At 45.7% G+C, this 22,379-nt stretch overlaps 2 long non-coding RNA genes across 2 annotated transcripts; one reads left to right on the plus strand and one right to left on the minus strand.

The window, feature by feature from the left end:
* Positions 1-1,017: 1,017 nt before the first annotated feature.
* LOC129641319 (uncharacterized) lies at positions 1,018-5,964 on the minus strand. Its single transcript, XR_008709302.1, has 3 exons — positions 5,814-5,964; positions 4,497-4,679; positions 1,018-1,308 (listed from the first exon to the last, which is right to left on the minus strand). It is a non-coding gene; the product is annotated as an uncharacterized LOC129641319 (long non-coding RNA).
* A 1,268-nt stretch (positions 5,965-7,232) lies between these two features.
* Positions 7,233-8,800, plus strand: LOC129641320 (uncharacterized). The gene is made up of 2 exons (XR_008709303.1): positions 7,233-7,822; positions 8,599-8,800. It is a non-coding gene; the product is annotated as an uncharacterized LOC129641320 (long non-coding RNA).
* Positions 8,801-22,379: the final 13,579 nt, after the last annotated feature.

Here is a 22,379-nt window from a genome sequence, read left to right on the forward strand (position 1 = left end):
TGAGGGGGCACAGGTTGTGGAAGGTGGTCTCTTCACTTCTCACAGCAGCACCAGCCTTCAGGGAGCATCAGATGAGCCCCCAAATTTAATATGGAATGAAAGATGTCACGTATAAAGGTGTTCATACTGATGCCATCTATATGAAGCTCAAAACCAAGGGAAAGTCAATCTATGATCATAGATAGCCCTAATATGGGTTCCCTCTGGACAGGGCTCAGCTGGGAGGGGACTTGAGGGATCCTCCATTTGGGGTTTTGGGAACAGCCCCACCTCAGTCTGGTTGGTGGTTACACTGCCTAGAAACATAAGATTTTGCCACTTTTTAAAAAACTAAAAAAATTCACAAAGCCTACATTTTTAACAAGGAAAAAGTTTTACTAAAAAACTCAAATATAATATCCCAAATAAACTGATAGACAGGAATGCAAAACAAATTCAAACAGAATCACTGTGATAGCTCTTAGGGTATTTTTTTTTTTTTAATGAGAAAAGAAGCCGGGGCAGGTGGGCGGGCACTGTATGTCTGCGAAAGAGAGACTAAATGTGGTTGAAAATGAAGAAGTGAGGGAGAAATGGGGAAATGGTGTGAGGTAATCCTTATAATATCCAAAAAAAACAGAAAAGCTATAAAGCCTCTGTAATCAAAAGCGTGTGATGTGAGCCAGGACCAGACATGCAGAGCAGGAAAATACCACAGAGGAGTATGTTTGGGAACCTAGTTGATGACAAAGTGGAGTGGCAATTCACCGGGGGCAAGGCAGGCATCATTCATTTGACGCTGTCAACTGGACGAGAAATGAATTCTTATGGCATCTTCACTGTGACGCAAGACTGACCCCTCTTCTACGCCATTGCTCTGCTTCGACTCTGCAGCCCCCCACCCTCCCCATTCCAACCTTCCCTGAGCCAGCAGAAGCAGTAAGCCCCCTCCCACCTCCCCACCTGCCCCTCCCCGCCCCCGGTACCCTCATTCATTCAGCCAACACCAATTTTATTGAGCACCTTCCAGCACCATGTGCTATTCTAGGGGCTGGGTATTCGTTGAGAAAAAGAGACAGGATGCCTGGCTCCGTGGTCGGCCAGTCTGTCTCCCTGTTCAAAGTCCAACCGTCCATCCGAGCTCCGGGGTTTATGCCTTCCCTTTTCCAGTGGATTTCTCTTCTGTGGTTTTCGGCATTGTGCCCCGCCCTGCTGGATTATTCCCATCAGCAAACCGCACGCTCAGATATCTCCCACTTTGAAAAACAAAACATCTCCTTTGAGTCACATCTCCCTGCATTCTCTTCATTGCTTCGTGGAGAAAAATAGCTGTAAATAAACACACGTCTATCAAAGAGTGTTCTGCATGTTCTGTTCCGTATTCTCTGCTTCCCACCACCTGTCTGCTTTCCTCCAATGAGAGTCCCTGTCCCCCATCATTCCAGGGAAACTGCTCTCGACAAGGTCACCCATGAGCCCCGTGTGGCCAGAAGAAAGGGATATTTCAGGACTTCCTTGATGGCCCAGTGGCTAAGACTCTGCGCTTCCACTGCAGGGGACGCAGGTTTGATCCCTATTCAGGGAACTAAGATCCCACATACCTCATCACGGCACAGCCAAAAGAGAAAAAGAGGAAGAGAGGGGGTATTTCTCACTGCCCTTCTCGCCCCTCCACGCAGCAGCAAGTGACACAGCTGAACACGCTGCCTTCCTGAGACACTCCTCGCCTGCCGTGGTGACAATCCCACCAAGTCCCATGGTGTTCCTCTTTCTACTTACTTCCCAGCTCCTCTCTTCTCCTGGATGATCTGGGTTCCCCTGCCTCCATCCTCCGTGCACCCCACTGTCTCTCTGGGAGACACAGCCTGCGCTCGGGCACACGGCCCACATCTCCGGTCCTGCTGCTCCCCCGAGTTGGACACTCAGGTGCCAGCCTCTTACCGGATATCTGCCCTCAGATGTCTGATGGGCACTGCACACCTAACCTGCCCAGTAGAACTCTGTGTGGGGTATTTTTCCCTAAAGCTCACTTTTCTCAGATTTCCCCAGCTCTGTACAGGATGTCACCACTTAACCCAGTGAGCAGTGAGATTGTGCCTAAACCCAAAGGCCTATCTTCAGTCCTCTTTGCCCTGACATCTAACCCGTAGCCGTGCGTGCTCAGTTCTCAGTCGTGTATGACTCTGTGACCCCATGGACTGTAGTCTGCCAAGCTCCTCTGTCCACGGGATTTCCCAGGCAAAAATACTGGAGTGGGTCACCATTTCCCTCTTCAGGGAATCTTTCTAGTCCAGGGATGGAACCCTCATCTCCTGCACTGGTAGGTGGATTCTTTCCCACTGAGTCACCTGGGAACCCCAACCCATAACCAAGTCCTGCTAATCCATGTTACCTCTAAACTCACTTTGTTAATCTCCACCCCCACAGCCTCCAATGTCACCTCTCCCTGGGCTGACTGGACAACCTTCTGGCTTCCACTCTTCCTCCCTCTATTCAGCGTCCTCAGAGTCTTTGGAGGGAGGCTTTAAATAGGAGGCAAGGCACCTTGATACAGCTCCTTACCCCCTCAACACACACACACACACACACATAGTCTTTTTTTTTGGCAACACTGCATGGCGTACAGGATCTTAGACCAGGGATTGAACTCATGCCCCCTGCAGTGGAAGCATGGAGTCTTAACTGCTGGACCACCAAGTCCCACAGTCTTGTACTTACTATACGATCTAAACTTCTGCTTATGACCAGCTCCCACGACCTCCCTGCCCCAACACTTTGCTCCTCAGACACACTTCTCTTTTCTCTTCCTGCCTCAGGGCCTTTGCACTTGACTTCTCTCTGCCTGGAAAGCCCTTCCCCCAAAGTCCTTCCAGGGCTAACTTTTTCTCCTCCTTTCTGTCTCGGTACAGCAGGCACCAGCTATTTAAACAGCTTCCCACCAGCCATTAGTCTCTATTACAGCATCCTGTTTATCCCTTCTAACAATTGCCTTGATCTGGAGTTATCTTACCCATTCCCATTTTTTTTTAAATTTCCTTTGGGTCTCCTTCCACCATGACATCATCCCCTGAGGTCTGGAGCCCCCTCCACCTTACTCAAGTTTGTGCCCGACACCTTGGACCAAGCCTACCCTCCCCCCAGGAAGTGCTCAATCAGTATTAGTCAAAAGAACGAACAAAAAAGAAAACAAATGAATAAATAAAGTGATGCAGAAATGAAATACAAGCTTTTCTTCCCCTGTGGAAGAGGGAGATTAGAGAGGAGAGGGGTTAGTGATGAGAGACTCTAAACTTTCCCGTGAGCTATTTCGGTATCACTTGACTTGTTTCATTAATCTAGCACCTTGTGAATCATTAAATGCTAATAAAGTCCCTGTGGAAGAAGAGGTTTCCAGGCTGACAAAGATAGGGAGAGCCAGGTTCAGGCTGCCAGGGCCAAAGTCCACCCAAGCATCAAATACTACCTGTAATTACATGGCTGGGAGGAGGAATTCTGGTTCGGAGCCAACTGGCAGTGCCCACAGGGGGAAGAGGACAGTGGAGCTTCACGGCGGTGATAGAATAAACCTCGCCCTGTACCCAGGTTACAGTATCACACGTACATTACCACGCGTCAAATAGATCGCCAGTGGGAGTTTGATGCCTGACACAGGGCACCCAAAGCTGGTGCCCTGCTACAACCTGGATGGATGGGGTGGGGTGGGAGGCGGGAGGAGGGTGTTCAGGATGGAGGGGACACATGAATGCCTATGGCCACTTCATATTCATGTATGGCAAAAACCATCACACTACTGTAAAGTAATTGTCCTCCTGTTTAAAAAAATTAATTAAAATGAAAAACATACCACACCACAATGAAAGGAGACAAGGCAATTGAAGACGAGCCCCTGAAAACTAGACCCCAAATGATGACGAGTCAGGATTTGCTAGCCGTCCCACCAAAGGGTTTTCAGTAAAACCCAGATTCCAGTCTGGGCTCTGGAGAGTGTTTGCACATTAGCAAGTCTACACTCCCCACCCCACTCCCCTCATGGCTGATCCCCTGTGGAAGGAGAGGCAGGGAGCAGGAAGTTGCAAAGAAAGGAAAATAGGAGTTATGTGGAAGGATGTGACCAAGGATGAGGAGTCCACAGCGAAGGCCAGGACTCCCCCACCCCAACCTGTACCCTGTCCTGGCAGCGTCTTCTTTTCTCTGCTTCCTGGGGGTTTCCCAGGTGATGAATCTGTCTCCCTCCCCGGAGGACTCCTCTTCTCCTCCTGGCCTCTCCCTGGATCCTCTCTAACACAGCCACAGCCACCTGTCCTCCCCTGGCCTCCTTCCCCCCGGCCAGGAATGGGCTCTGTCCCCTAGGGGCCAGCTCAGCTGAGGCCCCCAAACCGGCTTCTCTAGCCCAACCCCCTCCAGGCTCCTGGCCTGGACCCTTTTCTGCCTGTGATGCCAAACCCTGGCATTCCTGACTTTGCAAAGGCTCTGGGGCCTCCGGTATCTCCGTGACTACTGGACAGATGTGTGCTCACCTTCTAACTCCGTAACGATTTCAGGGCTTGCAGAAACTCCTGGACCTCTCAGAGCATCGACTGAGGTGGAGCTGAAACTATGTCGAGATGGATTTAGAAGTTCCCAACAGGTGCAGAGAGAATATCCTTGTTTCCAGCCTTATGACCTAAAAGCCAGGTAGCCAGGCAAGGTTACACTGGTACCTGTGTGGACACAGTCAGTTGTAAGAGCATCTTCTTCACTCTTAAGTCCTGCTTACTAATTATTTGTATTATAACTGCAGCCTATGTGAGCAATGCTTAAAATATTATAACTTTAAAACAATGCATTCAATATCTGATAATATAGAAAACAAGCCAAATAAAAAGAACAAGAAGAGAAAATTGTACTCAGGAAATCATTGCAGAGGGACTTCCCTGGTGGTCCAGTGGTTAAGAATCTGCCTGCCAAGGCAGGGGACATGGGTTGAGCCCTGGTCTGGGAAGATTCCTCACACCGTGGAGCAGTTAGGCCCACATGTCCCAACTACTGAAGCCAAAGGGCTCTAAAGCCCTTGATCCGCAACAAAAGAAGCCGCTGCTATGAGAGGCCCCTGCACCGCAACTAGAGACTAGTTCCCACTCACTACAACCAGAGAAAGCCTCACAGCAACGAAGACCTAGCGCAGCCAAACATAAATGAATAAAAAATACCAGTTAGCAGCTTACATTCCTTTTTTCTTTTTTAAAATTTATTTTTAATTGAAGGATAATTGCTTTACAGTATTGTATTGGTTTCTACCAAACATCAGCGTGAATCAGCCATAGGTTTACTCCTGTCCCCTCCCACCTGAACATCCTTCCCACCTCCCTCCCCATCCCACCCTTGTAGGTTGTTACCAAGCAGCTTACAGTCTTTAAAAAATAGCCCTTTCAGAAACAGAAGAATTGTGTATGTCCACAGCTGCAGGATTCCATTCCAATATTTCTCAAAATCTCCCAGGATAGCTGGCCTTTTAGACACAACTGGTGGCCATTTGGTTTCGGCATGTGATACAGGTTTTAAAACCTTGTTTCCTTCAACCATGAAAACACCCCCTCCCAGCCTCTGGGGAGACCAGAGCGGCACCTTCCCTCCTGCTTCGTGATCCCCAGATCTGTCTACACTGCATTTCACGCACGGCTCCTGAGCTTCCTCTCACCTGCATCAGTACTTTCATGGCCCAATGCACTTACTTTACAAGGTTACGGGGCAAAGGCAATAACACAGTGAGGCTGTGGTGTGCACCCTGCCTTAGAGACAGAGCTGGCATTTCTGCAGACACTTGGGCCTGTGCCAGCTGGCCCGTTGGAACCTACCTTGGCTGTGGGGATGGTGCCCGGAGCTGCCAACTATCACACCCCACAGGATGAATTGAGCCAACCCATGTTGGCTACCAGTCTGAGGTAGCCTGATGGCCAGGCCCCTTCTTTCATACAACCGCAGTGATGAATTCTGTACAAAGGGGTGGCAGGCCCACCTGAAGACAGAAAAATGTCAATTTCATGATTAAATGAGAAGCAAGTGACTGAGAGGTAGATAGACAATAGATAAATGATGGAGATGCTGCTGCTGCTGCTGCTGCTAAGTCGCTTCAGTCGTGTCTGACTCTGTGCGACCCCACAGACGGCAGCCCACCAGGCTTCCCCGTCCCTGGGATTCTCCAGGCAAGAACACTGGAGTGGGTTGCCATTTCCTTCTCCAATACATGAAAATGAAAAGTGAAAGTGAGGTTGCTCGGTTGTGTCCGACTGTTCGCAACCCCATGGACTACAGCCTACCAGGCTCCTCTGTCCATGGGATTTTCCAGGCAAGAGTACTGGAGTGGGGTGCCATTGCCTTCTCTGGATGGAGATGATAGACAGACAGATAGAGAGAATTCCCTGGCAGTTCAGTGGTTAGGACTCTGAGCATTCACTGCAGAGGTCAGGGGTTCGATCCCTGGTCAAGGAACTAAGATCCCACATGTAGTGTGGTATGCCCCTCCCCCCGCAAAGATAGATAAACAGGTAGATAAGTAGACAGACAGTTGGAAGATAGACGATAGATAGATGATAAAGACAAAGACAGGTAGATGGTATATAGATGATAGATGATTGTTTGGTACGAAGAGAGCACTCGACTGTTGAAGCAAATGGGCAAAAGATTGACAACAGGTGAATCTGGGTAAAGGGTATACGGATGTTCTTTATATGCAATTTATATGCTAAAATAAGAAGTTTAAACAAATAAAAAGTAAAATTAAAATGCTCAGTATCTCTAAGGTGGTAATATGAATTGTTTTCTGTCCCAACTTATCTCTGCTTTTCAAATTTCTACAGTGAGTGTTGTTCATAATAGCTACGGATGTTATTAAGAAAGAAGTCTCGAAGCCATCATTTCTCCAAGGGTAGATCTCACCCCAGGCACAGTCTAATAAGGCCCCTACCATGGGAGCCACTGTTTCAGTCTACAAAGAACCCAGCAGGGCGAGCAGGGGCTGACCCTCCGCAGAGTGCTGCCCTTGGGCCAGGTGGCGCCTCCCAAGGGCTAGGAAAAGACAGAACACGTGTGGGCTGTAGGAGCCAGAAGTTGAAGAACGGAAGCCACGCTCACCTAGAAAGAGTGCGCTGCTTTTTTCTACCTCCTCGGATCTTTCTGATCAAGATGAGTTTTGCTAATGCCTTTAATACCTTAAAGCCTAAGGACAGTGTCTTTCCAGCCTGTGCCTCTGGCTACAGCAACTGACGGGTAATGAGAGCCCAACCTTGCTGGACTCTGGTCCCTTCAAAACCAGAGATCAACAGAGTCCAGTTTTTCCAGAATCCAGGACAAGAGCTGGGCCTGCTTAGCCCCAAATGTCACATTTCATGATTTTAAATTCTTGAAACTCCATATCTTGTTTTCTGTTGCTTTAATCTGTTTGGGCTGCTATAACAAAGTCCCATAGACTGGATGGTTTAAACATACATTTATTTCTCACAATTCTGGAGGCTGATATCAGGGTGCCAGCATGGCTGGGTTCTGGTGAGACCCTCTACTAGATGGCAGACGGCTGACTCCTTGTATCCTCCCGTGGCAGAGGGCAGAGAGGAAGCAAGCTCTGCAGGGACTCTTATAAGGGCATTAACCCTCATGGCCTCAGCTAATATTAATTACCTCCCAAAGGCTCCACCTAATACCATCTCATGGCCAGCAGGGTAGGGTGGGGGCGAGTGGGGTGGTGTTCAATTTTAGGAAAGCACAGTCAGTTCATAGCATCCTCCAGGACTTCCCAGGACCCTGACACCTGGACAGACTTGAACCCCACCCTTTCTCCACTGGCAGTGCTGGGGAGAAGAGTGACCAGGTAGGTATGAGGTTTTAGAACCAGGGGGAAGTTTGCATCACAGCTGCTGTGGCCACACAGGCTAAGGTAAATGTCAAGAATTCCAGGGACCCCAGAGCCTGCACAGGTATGTTCTGACTCACTGGCTACTTCACTGCAGACAGAAAGGACAGAGTGGGGAGGACTTAGATCGTGAGTGGATCCCCAAAGCTGATTTTCGTAAGGCTATGATTCCCAACTGTCTTCTTCCTAATTCAGAATGATGGGGGAAGGGGGTAAGCGCGGGGAATGGACCACGTGAAGAGGACGAGGAAGGCCCTGCAGACAAGAGCTGAGCAAAGATGTAGAAGCCAGGAGAGGCAGGGCTGTTGGGGGAGGGGGTCAGAAGTACAGCACGCTGATGTCACTGGGACATGATCTGAGGGCCAAGAGGGGCTGAGCTCGTAGTGAAGCCAGGACACAGAAGGCCTTTTTTGAAGTTGTGGTGAAATATATACAAAAATTTTTTTTTTTTTTACCTTTTTTGTTTGTTTGCTTTTTGGCTGCTCCATGTGGCTTGCAGGGATCTCAGTTCCCTGACCAGGAATTGAACCTGACCATGGCAGTGAAAGTGACAAATCCTAACCACTGGACCACCAGGGAATTCCCATAAACTTAGCCATTTTTAAGTAGACAGTTCAGCGGCATTAAATAAACACTTTTGTGCAGCCATCACTGCCAACCATGTTTTAAAATGTTACCATCTTCCCAAACTGAATCTCTGTACTCATTCCTCTCCATTCTCCTTTCCCTTCCAGTGGCAAAAATGTCAGCTGCTTTCAAAACGTGGGACGGTTTCTACTTCACGTCGGCAAGTCTTCGCTCATTGTTGACCGGAGACTCATTAACGTCACGGGTGTTAGTTTCTGCAAAAAATCCCCCTTAAATAAATGAAGTGTTATTTCACTTTAATAAAATCTGAAAGTTTTACTTTAATAAAGTGTTAATTCACAACAACAATTTCTGATTTTTTTTTTTAATTTAGAAGTCTCTTAGGATTGCGAAATTAGCTGCCCAGTTTCATTCAGCCACCACACAGAAAACAGACACAACAGTCCCAATAGTGCGAATTTTGAAAGGATCGCAGTTATTTGACTAGAGTAGTTATGACTTGTTTCACCTGAAACTTTTGGCCTGTTCTCTTAATAAGAACCAATCTGTTTCAGGTCTAACTTTGCAAGACTGGGCTCCAGAAGCATAGTGAACAAGAAACACAAATTCAAAGTATGACAACTTAAAAGTCAATCTGTTACTTATACAGACAGAACACTTTGGAATTTTGCAAACTGCATAAAGACAGTTGTTTTTTGTGGGTTTTTTTTTTTTTTTTTACAATGTTGTGTTAGTTTCTTATATACAGCAAAGTGACTCAGTAATGCATATATATATTCAGATATTCTTTTTCACAATGGTTTATTACAAGATATTGAATGTAGTCCTCTGTGCAACAGAGGACTTTGTTGTTTATCTATCTTATATACAATAGTTTGCTTCTGCTAACCCCAAACTCCCCACTACTTGGTAACCACCAGTGTGTTCTCTATGTCTGTGAATCTGTTTCTGTTTCGTAAGTTCATTTGTGTCATATTTTAGATTCCACATATAAGGGACATCATATGGTATTTGTCTTTTTCTTTACGACTTACTTCACTTTGTATGATAATATCTAGATCCATCCATGTTGCTACAAATGGCATTATTTCTTTCTTTTTATGGCTGAGTAGTATTCCATTGTGTGTGTGTGTGTGTGTGTATATATGCCACATCTTTATCCATTCTTCTGTCAATGAACAGTCATTTCCATACCTTGGTTATTGTAAACAGTGTTGCTATGAACATAGGGATGTATATATCCTTTTTTAATTTATTTTTTTGTTTGGAGTATAGTTGCTTTACGATGTTGTGTTAGCTTCTGCTGCATAGCAAAGTGAATCAGCTGTACATATACACATATCCCCATTTTTTTGGATTTCCTTCCCATTTAGCTCACCACAGAGCACTGAGTAGAGTTCCCTAAGCTATGCAGTAGGTTTTCATTACTTACCTTTTTGTTTGCTTTATATATATTTTAATTGAAGGATAATTGCTTTACAGAATTCTGTTGTTTTCTGCCAAACCTCAACATGAATCAGCCATAGGTATACATGTATCCCCTCCCTTTTGATCCTCCCTCCCATCTCCCTCCCCATCCCACCCCTCTAGGTTGATACAGAGTCCCTGTTTGAGTTTCCCGAGACATACAGCAAATTCCCGTTGGCTATCTATTTTACATATGTTAATGTAAGTCTCCATATTACTCTCACCATACATCTCACCCTCTCCTCCCCTCTCCCCATGTCCATAAGTCTATTCTCTATGTCTGTTTCTCCATTGCTGCCATGCAAATAAATTCTTCAGCACCATTTTTCTAGATTCTGTATCTATGCATTACTTACCTATTTTACACATAGTAGTGTACACACGTCAACCCCAATCTCCCAATTCGTCCCACCCCGCTTCCCCCCTCGATATCCATATGTTTGTTCTCTCCTCCTGTATCTCTATTTCAGCTTTGCAAATAAGTTCGTCTGTATCATTTTTCTAGATTCCCCATACGAGTGATATTATATTTGTTTTTCTCTTTCTGGCTTACTTTACTTTGTATGACAGTCTCTAGGTCCATTCACATCTCTGCAAATGGCACAGTTTCCTTCTTTTTATGGCTGAGTAATATTCCATTGTATATAGGTACCACGCCTTCTTTATCAGCTCCCCCAGTGACGGACATTTAGGTTGCTTCCTCGGCCTGACTATTGTAAATAGTGCTGCAATAAACATTGGGGTGTATGTATCTTTTCGGATTATGGTTTACGCTGGGTATATGCCCAGGAGCAGAATTGTTAGGTCAAATGGTAATTCTCTTTTTAGTTATTTGAAGAGCCTCCATACTGTTCTGCATAGTGACTGTACAAATTTACATTCCCACCAACAGTGTAGGAGGGTTCTTGTTTCTCCACATCCTCTCTGGCATTTATTATTTGTAGACTTTTTAAATTTAATTTATTTATTTTAATTGGAGGATAGTTACTTTATAATATTGTGATGGTTTCTGCCATACATCAGCATGAATCAGCCTCAGGTAGTCCCCCCATGTGTCCCCCCATCCTGAACCCGTCTCCCACCTCCCTCCCCACCCTATCCCTCTCGGTTGTCCCAGAGCACCAGCTTTGACTGCCCTACTTCATGCACTTGCCCTGCTCACCTATTTTACATATGGTAATGTGTATGTTTCAATGCTATTCTCTCTATTTGCAGACTTTTAAATGAGGCCCATTCTGACTGGTGTGAGGTGGTAAATGAAGATAGTTTTGATTCACATTTCTCTGATAATTAGTGACGTTGAGCATCTCTTGATATGCCTATTGGTCATCTGTATGTCTTGTTTAGAGAAATGTCTATTAAGTTACAGACTGCTGTTTGTTCAACAGAACTGAAAAAATTCTGGCCCAAGTGGCACTTATTTAGCCCAAATGACCAAAGACTATTTTATACCAATTTTTAATTTTTGAGAAATAGTTAACATCAATACTATGTGTGTTTTATATGTCAGATTAAGAGTTCATGGGCTTTCCTGGTGGCTCAGTGGTAAAGAACCGACCTGCCAATGCAAGAGACACAGATTCAATCCCTGATCTGGGAAGATTTCAGATGCCTCAGAGCAACTATGCCCAGGAGCTGCAGCTACTGAGCCCAGGCTCCACAAGAGGAGCACCACAGGGAGAAGCCAGCGCACCGCAGCTAGAGAGTGGTCCCCGCTGGCCGCAGCTAGAGAAAAGCCCGCACGGCAACAAAGACCCAGCACAGCAAAAATAAATAAATAAAAATTATTTTTTAAATAAAGGGTTCAAGAGTATATAAAATAGAGCCATGCGTTACTACCTCTGGCTTCCCAGGTGACTGCAGGAGACACAGGATTCTTGGGTCAGGAAGATCCCCTGAAGAAGGAAATGACAACCCTCTCCAGTATTTTAACCTGGGAAATCCCATGGACAGAGGAGCCTGGGAGGCTACAGTCCATGGGGTAGCAAAGAGTCAGACACAGACACAAGTTAGTGACTAAACAATTACTACTACCCCTAAGGACATTATGCACAAGATAAACCCAAGAGGTTATGACAGTTTCAGGTGGAAACAGTCTTACGCAAAAACAGTCTAGTGTCTCTGCTGCGTGGGTCTATATCTTAAAGAAATTTCAGGGATGACTGAGAGAAAAAAAAAATCTCAGTCCATTAAAGATGGATAGAAAAAGTCAGTTTGTGGGATTTTAAATGCTTGCTTAAGAAAAAAATTCAGAACACATCACTTTCCATACAAAGAAAAATAGCAGACTTCTGGATGACCATATCTGAGCACACTACATGATTTAGAACAGGGGTCCCCAACCGGGGTCACAGACTGGTTCGGGTACATGGTCTTTTAGGAGCTGGGCAGTAGCTAGCTGGAGGTGAGCGGCTAGGCAAACGAGTGGTTTCATCTGCATATTTACAGCCACTCCCCATTACTCACATTACCACCTGAGCTCTGCCTCCTGTCAGATCAGTGCAGGATAATAAATGAAACACACTTGAATCACCCCGAAACCACCACCACCACCCCACCCCACCCTGGTCCGTGGAAAAACTGTCTTCCACAAAACCAGTCCCTGGTGCCAAAAAGAGGTTGGGAACCAATGATTTATAATGAAACCATGTCTATGGTTAAAAGCTATTTTCTGCTGTACTCATTCCTTAAATAGCATCAATTTGTGAGCTAAAGTTCATCTTCAGTTCAGCTACATTTATGGCAGAAGATCTTGTTTTCAAATCAGTGACACTAATTTTCCTTAAGTGTAAGAGCACTCAATTTTTAGTAGCAATTATATTTTTAAAAGGTTAACAACTTGTAGGACAAAAATATTCTAGCCATGTTTATTTTCTACCTTTTTAGTCACTATCACTTACGCTATTTGCAGAAAGAGTAATCTACCTACAAGATGGTCTTTCTTACGCTCCCATCCCACATCTCATTCAAAGGATTTTCCTTCCTCCTTGCTCATTTCTAACTTGGTTGGTGCAAGTGCAGGAATTTCAGATAATACACAAGATACCTGTGTATTTTGGATAGAGTGAATAGCCATTCCCTTCTCCAGGGGATCTTCCTGACCCAGGGATTAAACCCAGGTCTCCTGCATTGCAGGCAGATTCTTTACCATTTGAGCCACCAGCGAAGCCCCAAAGGTAGAAAGAAGACAAAAAAATCTTTGGTTTTACAGTGTCCCCAAAATTAGATATGAGAAATAGTTATCTGTCAAGAATCTTGAGAAGATCGGGCCACCGAAGGTCCCTCTCCGTGCAATCTGATACGTCTGCAACAGGAGATTAGCAAGAAAGTCACCTTAGTCAACTAGTCATGCAAACAGCACTGACAGCAAGTACTAAATACACCTTCTGATGAAAACTGATGAAACCTTTTGTTAATAATACCTTCCGAGAGGTCCCCAGCTCTACAGTTACACTTTGCGTTAAATCACTCTTCAGGACTTCCCTGGTGGTCCAGTGGTTAAGAATCCACCTACCAATTCAAGGGACACGGCTTTGATCCTGGGACAATTGCACATGCCATGGGGCAACTAAGCTGGGTACCATAACAACTGAAGCCTGAGCTTCAAGAGAAGCCACTGCAAAGAGAAGCCCATGCTCAGCAATGAAGACCCAGCACAACCAAAAATAAAATTAAAGTAAATAAATAAAATCATTAAAATAAATAATTAACCCTTAAGTTATTAGAGGAAATACTCATAGGAAGTAACTAGTGGCAAGACACTCGTTGTGAAAACTGAAGCAAATGAGTTGACAAATTCCTGAGAAAAGCCACGTAACATCATTTGTCAGAATAAATGCTGGACAATACAACACCGGTCCAAACCTGAAATCTGTAAATTAAGATGGTGATCCTACCAAGCAAGTTTTGGAATTGATGGCAAATTTCTCGAGGTGCCAGAAGGAGCATTTTCACCAGTCTCCCCTGCCCCCAAAGGAGTGGCTGAAAATGTAAACAGTGTGAGAAAGAAAATGGGAAAATGTACCCACAGGAAGTGGCTCCGACTTGGAGAAGCCACCATGAGAAAACAAACCACAGACTGATGCCCAATGGACTCTCCAAAAAACACAAAGGGGGCGGGGGCAGAGTTAAGGCACCTACATTTTTTTTTCTAATCCAAGTGACTTTGGCCTTTTACAATATTTTACACTATTTTTTTAAAAGAGGATTTCAAGCATGTGGGAAACAGGCAAATTGTTTCAAAACCCCTGCATGGCAAATTCAGTTTGCAAGTGTCCTTCAGATGTTTGCCAAGGATAATAAAGCCGACTGTTGGCGGTGTCCGGTCCTTCTTCCTCCCTGACGCTCGCTGGAACCCCGAGGACTGTGCCGAGTCACAAACAAGTGGGCTGCAGGAAAGGGGCGTGGCATCTACATCTCTCGAAAACAGCTCGGCTCTCGCTTGGCAGATTTTCGAGAACCGTGATTGCCTCTTCCACGTGGAATCGTTCTCCTCGCCATATTCACAGAATTTCTCCAATCGTCTAATATTTCAGTGACAGTCAGGACACAAAAACGTGTCCTGCGCCGCATTTATGGCAAAAGATCTCGTATTCAAAACCGTGGCCCCCATGTTCCCTGTAGTAACAGCACTCGATTTGTAGCGGCCATCGTATACTTCAAAAAGGTTAACAACTTGGCGTCTTGGTGCAGGGCACCTCTGGCCAGGCGTCCCCCTCATTTTCCTTTGACGCCAACCTCTTCGTAAACCTGCCTTCCGACCGCACGGCCAGGTTCTCGCTGCTGCCCCATCCCTCCTTCCCAGCCACTCGGTCTCCGGCGTGGCTGCGGGGGCAGGTCCCCCGCTCGCTGCTGTTCCGGCAGCAGCCCGAGGCGGGGCGATAGCCAGTCGGGGGCGCAGGTGGCGCGCGCCGAGGGCGGCCAGGCGCGTCCCTGGGGTGTGCTGGGGCCGGACTGGGCCCCCGGCGCCATCCAGCTAGCCAGGGTCGCAGCTGGCCCCGCACCCTGCCCTCCCCATGCCCAGCGACATCTGTGCCAGGGTAAAACAAGGCTCGGCGTCAGGGGCGGCGATGCCAGGGACTCGGCCTACTGCGCAGCAGCGCCGCGCACCGGAAATCTCTGAATATTGTATAGATCCTTCCTTGGTACGCGAGACGATCGACTCAACATCAAGCTTTGGTTTTGTTTAAAAAAGGGGGGGAAAAAGGCCTTTAGGATTATTTTTGCTTGTTGAAAATCCATACCGATAAAATGATGTACTGAGAGTAGTCCTGATTTGGGGTGTGTGATTGGCAAACAGAATATGAAAGAATAGAATAATAAGAGGTTGAGAATATATGAATGTACTTCTCTAAAAAAAAAAAAAGAAAACCTTGGGGAGTTGGGAGGCGGGGGTGGAGGGCAGGCCCGCTCATGGGATTCTCCGGGTCGCAGATAAAGTTAAGCTCTCAGAAAGCGAATCTGGCAAAGGGGTCCGTGTTCTTTATTTTTATGGGCCCCCACCCCTCTGGGTCAGAAGAAGGCTAATTATGCCGCAGGAACAATCAGTCCTTGAAATCTCAATGGCTTAAATCAGTGGAGTCTTTTTCTTGCTTGTGTTCCCGGTGCACCATAGGGGCTAGAGGGACCCTCTATCCGGTAGGGCTCGCCAGCCTCCTGGATGCAGGCTGAAGCCACCGAGGCTCCACCTGATCACTCAGCAACCTGGCAGGGACACTGTACATCACTCTCCAGCTCTTAAAACTATTGCCAGAAAGTGGTGTGTCACTTTTGCTCCCATTTTCATTGGCCAAAGCAAATCACATGCTCACGCCAGCCCCAAAGATATGGGAAAATAAAACTTCAGCAGGGGCAGGAACAAGGATAATGGGAGTGTTCTAAAGTAATCCTGATGGCCATCACACCATCCAATCACTGTGCTGAGCCAACTTCTTTTTTTTTTTTTTTCAGTTTATTTTATTGAAGTGTTTCAGTACTTCATGGTTTACCATGTGTTCATTTTTGCTGTACAGCAAAGTGATTCAGTTATTCATGTATATATGCATTCTTTTTCATATTCTTTTCCATTATGGTTTATCACAGAATATTGAATATAGTTCCCTGTGCTCTATATATACAGCAGGTTGTTCTTTATCCATTCTATATTTTATAGTTTGTATCTACTAATCCCAAACTCACAATCCATGCCTCCCTCGTCTCCCTGCCCCCTTGGCAACCACAAGTCTGTTCTCTCTGTAAGTCTGCTTCAGTTTCATAGATAAGTTCATTTGCATCATGTTTTGGATTCCACATATAATTGATATCATATGGTACTTGTCTTTCTCTTTCTTACTTCACTTAGTAGAATAATCTCTAGATCCATCCATGTTGCTGCAAATGTTCGTCTGTCGATGGACATTTAGGCTGTTTCCATGTCTTGACTGTTGTAATTAGTGCTGCTATGAACATAGGGGTGCATGTATCTTTTTGAATTATAGTTTTGTCTGGATATATGCCCTGGAGTGGGATTGCTGGATCATATGGCAACTCTATTTTTAGTTTTTTTAAGGAAACTTCACTACGTTTCCCATAGTGGCAGCACCAATTTATATTCCCACCAACAGTGTAGGAGGGTTCCCTTTTCTCCACACCCCCCTCCAGCATTTATTACTTGTAGACTTTATGGTGATGGCCATCCTGACCCATGGGAGGTGGCACTTCTTTGTAGTTTCGATTTGCATTTCTCTAACAGTTATCTGGGGCTTCCCAGGTATTCTGCCTGCCAATGCAGAGGATGCAAGAGACACTGGTTTGATCCCTGGGTCAGGAAGAAATCCCCTGGAGTAGCAAATGGCAACCCACTTCAGTATTCTTGCCTGGAAAATTCCATGAACAGAAGAGCTGGCAGTCTACAGTCCCATGGGGTCTCAAAGAGCTGGACATAACTGAGTGACTGAGAACAGATACACACAGTAGTTTATCTAACTTCTTTGGGAAGGCCTGAGTGAATAAATAAGCCCAAGAAAGGGAAGGAGGTAAGATAATTGGAAAGAGGTTACATTTGTCACTGTTTTTCTATTGTAGCTCCCCTTAAAAGGACAGAGGCCACAGCCTGGCAGAAGTTGGCATCACTGCCCCAGCTCAGCACAAGTATGAGTTGGCCTAGGTACAGAGAATGCACCTGCCTGGTGTGCTCCCTACACACTTAGCTACCAACCACCTCCTGGCCACTGAAAAGACAAAAAGCTTCTATAGAAAGGTCAGAACAGAGCGAAAGAGACTAAAGACAAAGTGTTAATGGTCTCACAATCTTGATATATTTCTTCAAAGACTTGCCTGCTTTCACCCATCTCCTTCCACCCCCAACTCCATTTCTGTTGCTCTCTCTCACACACACACACCAAAAAATGCCACTATGAAGCTTCAGAACATCAGGAATAAAATCTTCAAAGCTACCAGTTAGAAGAGATACACTGCCTAGAAAGGAGTAAGAATCAGACAGCCCTGGCAGAGGGCTTTTCGCCTGCAAGTTGTGGTTTATGTTTGCTATTCTTGAATTACTGTGGCTACTGTTGTGTTGCATTTCCCCCCAGTTCACAAAAATGAATCAATGGCTCAAAAGAGGTTCTTCAAAATGTAGAGGAATGATGAAAATGGCATCATGAATCATCAGAAGAACACAGTAGGCATAATGAATAAATAGTTCTCCAGTGTATCTATGAAATACGAAACTGCATATTCTAACATAGATAAATTCTTGGGTAATGATTTTTACACACGTAGCCATAAATGAAAATTTGGAGTATAAGTTCAGTGAAAAATATTTGAAAATTTTATTTATTGGGCCAGCAATCCATTGCCCCTAGTCCTCAACATGTTACCATTAAAATTAAAACTTTGATAAATAGTAGTCTGAAGCTATTTAAAAAAAAAAAAAAAAGGCTCCATTGTCTCTCAAAAAGCAACCAATCCAGTTTTCCCGGAACAAACATGAAATAATACTTTCTAAACATAATTAATATCCTTGTTACTAAAAGTGCAAAGGAGACCAAAGCATCACTCTAGGCATCGTTTTAAGCTGCTGCCCTCTTTAACAAATGCACATAAAAGTCACACAACTACCAAAAAGGCTGTAAACCAGCTGCAAAAACAATGATAACGACTATTCTTGGAGAGAGAGCCAAAGAGATTATTGACAAAATTCCTTTATCAGATAACACGGTTAGACATTGCATAACATTAAGAATACACAAAAGTAGAAAAGCAATTAGTGCGTACACATGCTATCGGATAGTTTTGCTTTTCAGCAAGCCAAAACTGCTCACGTGGGGGGTATGAAGTAAGCCCTTGGCATATACGGGGTTCCAACATGAAGGAAAATGTTGCCTGGCTTGTCATTTTGTTTGTCGTGCCAAAGTATGATAAGAGACTCCTCAATTACAGATTATTTACTTTGTGAGTCATGTGCTGGAAATGGTACTTTAGGATGGGTGCCAGAGTTGAAGCGGCCATGGCTGCCATAAGCAAAGCTCTGCACTGTGGATAAAAGAGGTTGTCCTTTTACATGCTGCTTTATTCACAGAGAAGCGTTAATGGTCAGCAAAATGCAGCTGGACCTTGATTCCGGGTTAGGGGAAGTTAAAAACAAAAACAAAAACTATCATCTAATTCTGGTAGACTAAAATGCACATCTTTTCAGCATATGGCGGGGAGGGGAACAGGTAGTATATAGGTCAGTATGCTTTTAGTTAGGGACAACAGAAACCCAATTCCAAGTGGATTAAACAATAAATGGAACTAATTAGATCGTTTGTGATGTCAGGGCTCTGGCTCCATTTCACTGCAGGTGCCTTGGCTCTGTCCTCCTTTGTATTGGCTTCTTTTCAGCTTCCCCTGTGGTAGAAAATGGTTACAGCAGCACCAAACCCCACACGTTCAAGCCACACACTCCAGACAAAAAAAGTGGCTGCATGCCGAATCCCCATAAAAATCCCGAGGTTTACACTGATTGGATGGGTTTAGGTCATATGTCCACTTCTGAACCAATCACAGCGTGGCTTGGGGGTGGAACCCTCTGATTGCTCCACCCCTTGGACCAAATAAAGAGGCAAAGCCAGAAAACAACAGGGGATGGAGCGAGAGGGTGATTTTACAGATACAAATTATTCTTTAGTCTTAAAATATTGTTTTATCTTGTAATTTAAAATCATTGTTGAAACTCTGTTTTTTGTTAGTTTGTTTGTTTGTTTTTTGCTACAGATTGGTAATGCGTGGTGTGAAACCTTTGAAGAGCTATGCTTAGTGGCAAAGAACCCTCCTGCCAACGCAGGAGATGCAAGAGACGTGGGTCGGATCCTGGGGAAGATCCCCTGGAGACAGAAATGGCAACCCACTCCAGTATGCTTGCCTGGAAAATCCCATAGAGGAACCTGACGGGTTAGAGTCCATGGGGTCGCAAAGAGTCGGACAGCACTTAGCGACTGAACATGCGTGAGCATGCTCTAAGAGGATGCTTCAAGGATCTAGTACCTAATGACAATCCCTTGCAAACCCACGTTTCCCTTAGTAGCAAATACTTAAACAACTATTACAAATTCACACCTCCTAATAAGTCTCCTTCATCCGTTTCTGTCACAGGGAATGGAGTCACTAAGTGGCATGGAGAGAGCTGGAAGCCTCAGGGCTGACTTTCTGCTGTGCCATCGTTCCCAGCTCTGCCCACCTGGCACCAGTTCTACAATGTCAGTGTCCCCTGCAGGTTGTCCTTGCCAAAGCAGCGCCTCTCTCCGGCTTGTCCTCTCTGTTTCTGCTTCTCCTTCTGCAGTTCCTACATTCCATCCCTCACCAGTCTGGTCTCTCTTCCTGCACAAGGACTGTCATGCCTGTCCCAAAATGACCTGCTCAGTCCCAGGGCTCCCTGACCTTCCAGGTCCAGCAGCCAAAACCCACCTAGGAGAACCACTGCCTCTTAAGTCTAAGTCTCCAGAAGAGAGAGATTGTTCTGCTTGCATCAGGTGTCCACATCTGGTCCCATTAGCTATAGAAGCCTGTGGATCCCACCGATGTGCGGGGAAGAGGGAAGATCACAGCAAAGGGGACACTGGCTCCATAAGTACTTCAGAGTGTGTCTGCAGATCCTTTGGGCGACATCCTGACATCCTCCTCTAAGTGTACCTTTCGCAGACAGTTCACAGGACGGCATGGACTTTGCTGTCCCATGAGTGGAGAACAGCACACCAGTGAACCAAGTGGAATCAGGATAAGCTCCCTGTAGGCTAGAAAAATCTCCATTTCCTGCTGACATGAGGAGAGAGCTGGCCTGACATGGATCCAGAGTTGGCTGAACCCCTGGATCTGATTGAAGTCTGGGTGATTGCCAAGTTGATTCATCCAGGAGCTGGAGAAAACCACCGGGATGTAGCTTAGACCAAGCATCACACCACATCACCAGACTCCTGTCTTATTCCCCTGCCAGATCTGTTGCATCTTTATTGGCTTTCCTGATGACTTCTTCTGTCATTGGAAGTTACTCATACTTTGGCTGTGCAAAACTGGAACACGCATGAGACACTGAGGCAGGAAAAAAACCCTGGGCCCTGCTGAGAGTTGAACCCCAACTCCCCCTCCACCCCCTACTCTGGATGTAAGCTCCTGACCCCAAACCCTTATTGGCAATAGTTGCCATCCCAAACCAGCTCTCTAACCTTTTAACATGATCTCCAGACATTAAACAAGATCCTTGGACTTCCCTTGCAGCTCAGTGGTAAAGAATCTGCCTGTCAATGCAGGAGACACGGGTTCGATCCCTGATCCAGGAAGATCCCACATGCTGCAGAGCAACTAAGCCTGTTTGCCATGACTACTGAGCCTGTGTTCCACAGCCCAGGAGCTGCAACTACTGAAGTCCATTCATCTAGAGCCTGTGCTCTGCAGCAAGAGAAGCCACTGCAATGAGAAGCCTGTGCATCACAACTAAAGAGTAGCCCCCACTCACAGAAACTAGAGACATGCCCGCACAGCGATGAAGACCCAGCACAGCCAAAAATAAATAAATAAACAAGTAAAAATAAAAGCCAGGAACCTTGGATTCCTTGACAAAAAATAAAACACAATCCTTTTACAGACTACAAGCCCATTTTTTTCCCTTGTGGAATTTTATCTCTCTCTCTCCTTGCATAAGAAGAAAGTAGCAGTGATGATGAGGAAAACATGGCTTTTGGGGTGAGTAAGACCTGGGTTTGAGCCCTTGACCCACACGGGAGCAATGGGATCCCATTCAGGAGGCTTGCCTCTATGAGCCTAATTCTTGACCAGGAAATTTGTGATAAGACTTTAATGAGGATTAAACTAAAGAACCTAATATCAAATAGCTGAAACAGTTGAGTCTCAAATGTTAGACCTTTTGCCCTCCTTTGGGGAAGGGATGAAAGCAAAACCTATTCTAAGTATCTACTCCGCACTCTTTCTCTTCCACCCAAAAGCTGATCAATCCCACCAACATTTATTGAACATCTGCCATATACATTGACAAGGTAATAGGAGAATCCAGCATGAACTCTGAACTCCAGGAAATCACATCTCTATATCTCTATCCTCACCTATAAATTTACCATCAGTGGGAAATCGTGGTGTCTACTTCCCAACCTCCCAGAGGTCTTGGTGACCATAAAACTTTGTAAATGACACTCAAAAGAAATAGTCCCAGTTTCTTCTCTCCAGGAATGTCTCAGCAGCAGGATTCTCCAAAGGACTCAGTCTGTTTTTCTCCCTTCTCTCTACCTCTTACATCCTTGCTCACTCGATTCCCAGCCCCTTGGAAGAGTTGAACATGAGTAATCACCGCCCCAGTGGAAAGTGGAATGACTGCAAGAAAGACCAGTAGCTGTGGTTCAGGACCATGAACAGCGCCAGATGGACTCCTCCTGGTCCAGACAGGTGAGTCCTCCTAGCCCGGGGCCTCCCTGCATACAAGAGCCATTCTGATGACAGAATGGCTGCTTTGCATAGGTTTGGCTCCTGCTGCTGGAGTCACTGGATCTACAGCAGTGCTCATGCTGTGAATTAGGATGACAGCCCTCCTCTTGAGGCTGGAAGATGGCTCTGAAAACCAAAAATACCGGGAACACTTTCCATTTGGACCTATGCATGGAGAAAGGGGAGCTCCAATTGTCAGCTTTGAGGGTAAGCAGATGTAAAGGGGTGGGGCATCTGTGGATTTGCCTAAGAGCTGTTCATAAGCCAAGTCACAGTGCTTTTCTGCTTTAAGCCTCCTGTTCAAGTTAGTCAATGACTTTCAGGTACAAGAGTTCATAGAGGAGTGTCCCAGCAAGGACCAAGCCCAAAGGAGGGCTGAACCTTTTCCGCTGGTCTTGTCTGTTGCACATGGAAGGTGATCTTTCCCTCCTCGAGACTCCACTTTTAGAGCGATGCCTCTCAGAGCAAAACTCCGTGACTGATGTTGCTTCCTCCTCCTCCCCCTCAC

This window comes from Bubalus kerabau, chromosome 1 (genome assembly GCF_029407905.1).
Source record: "Bubalus kerabau isolate K-KA32 ecotype Philippines breed swamp buffalo chromosome 1, PCC_UOA_SB_1v2, whole genome shotgun sequence".
NCBI classification, from domain to species: domain Eukaryota; kingdom Metazoa; phylum Chordata; class Mammalia; order Artiodactyla; family Bovidae; genus Bubalus; species Bubalus kerabau.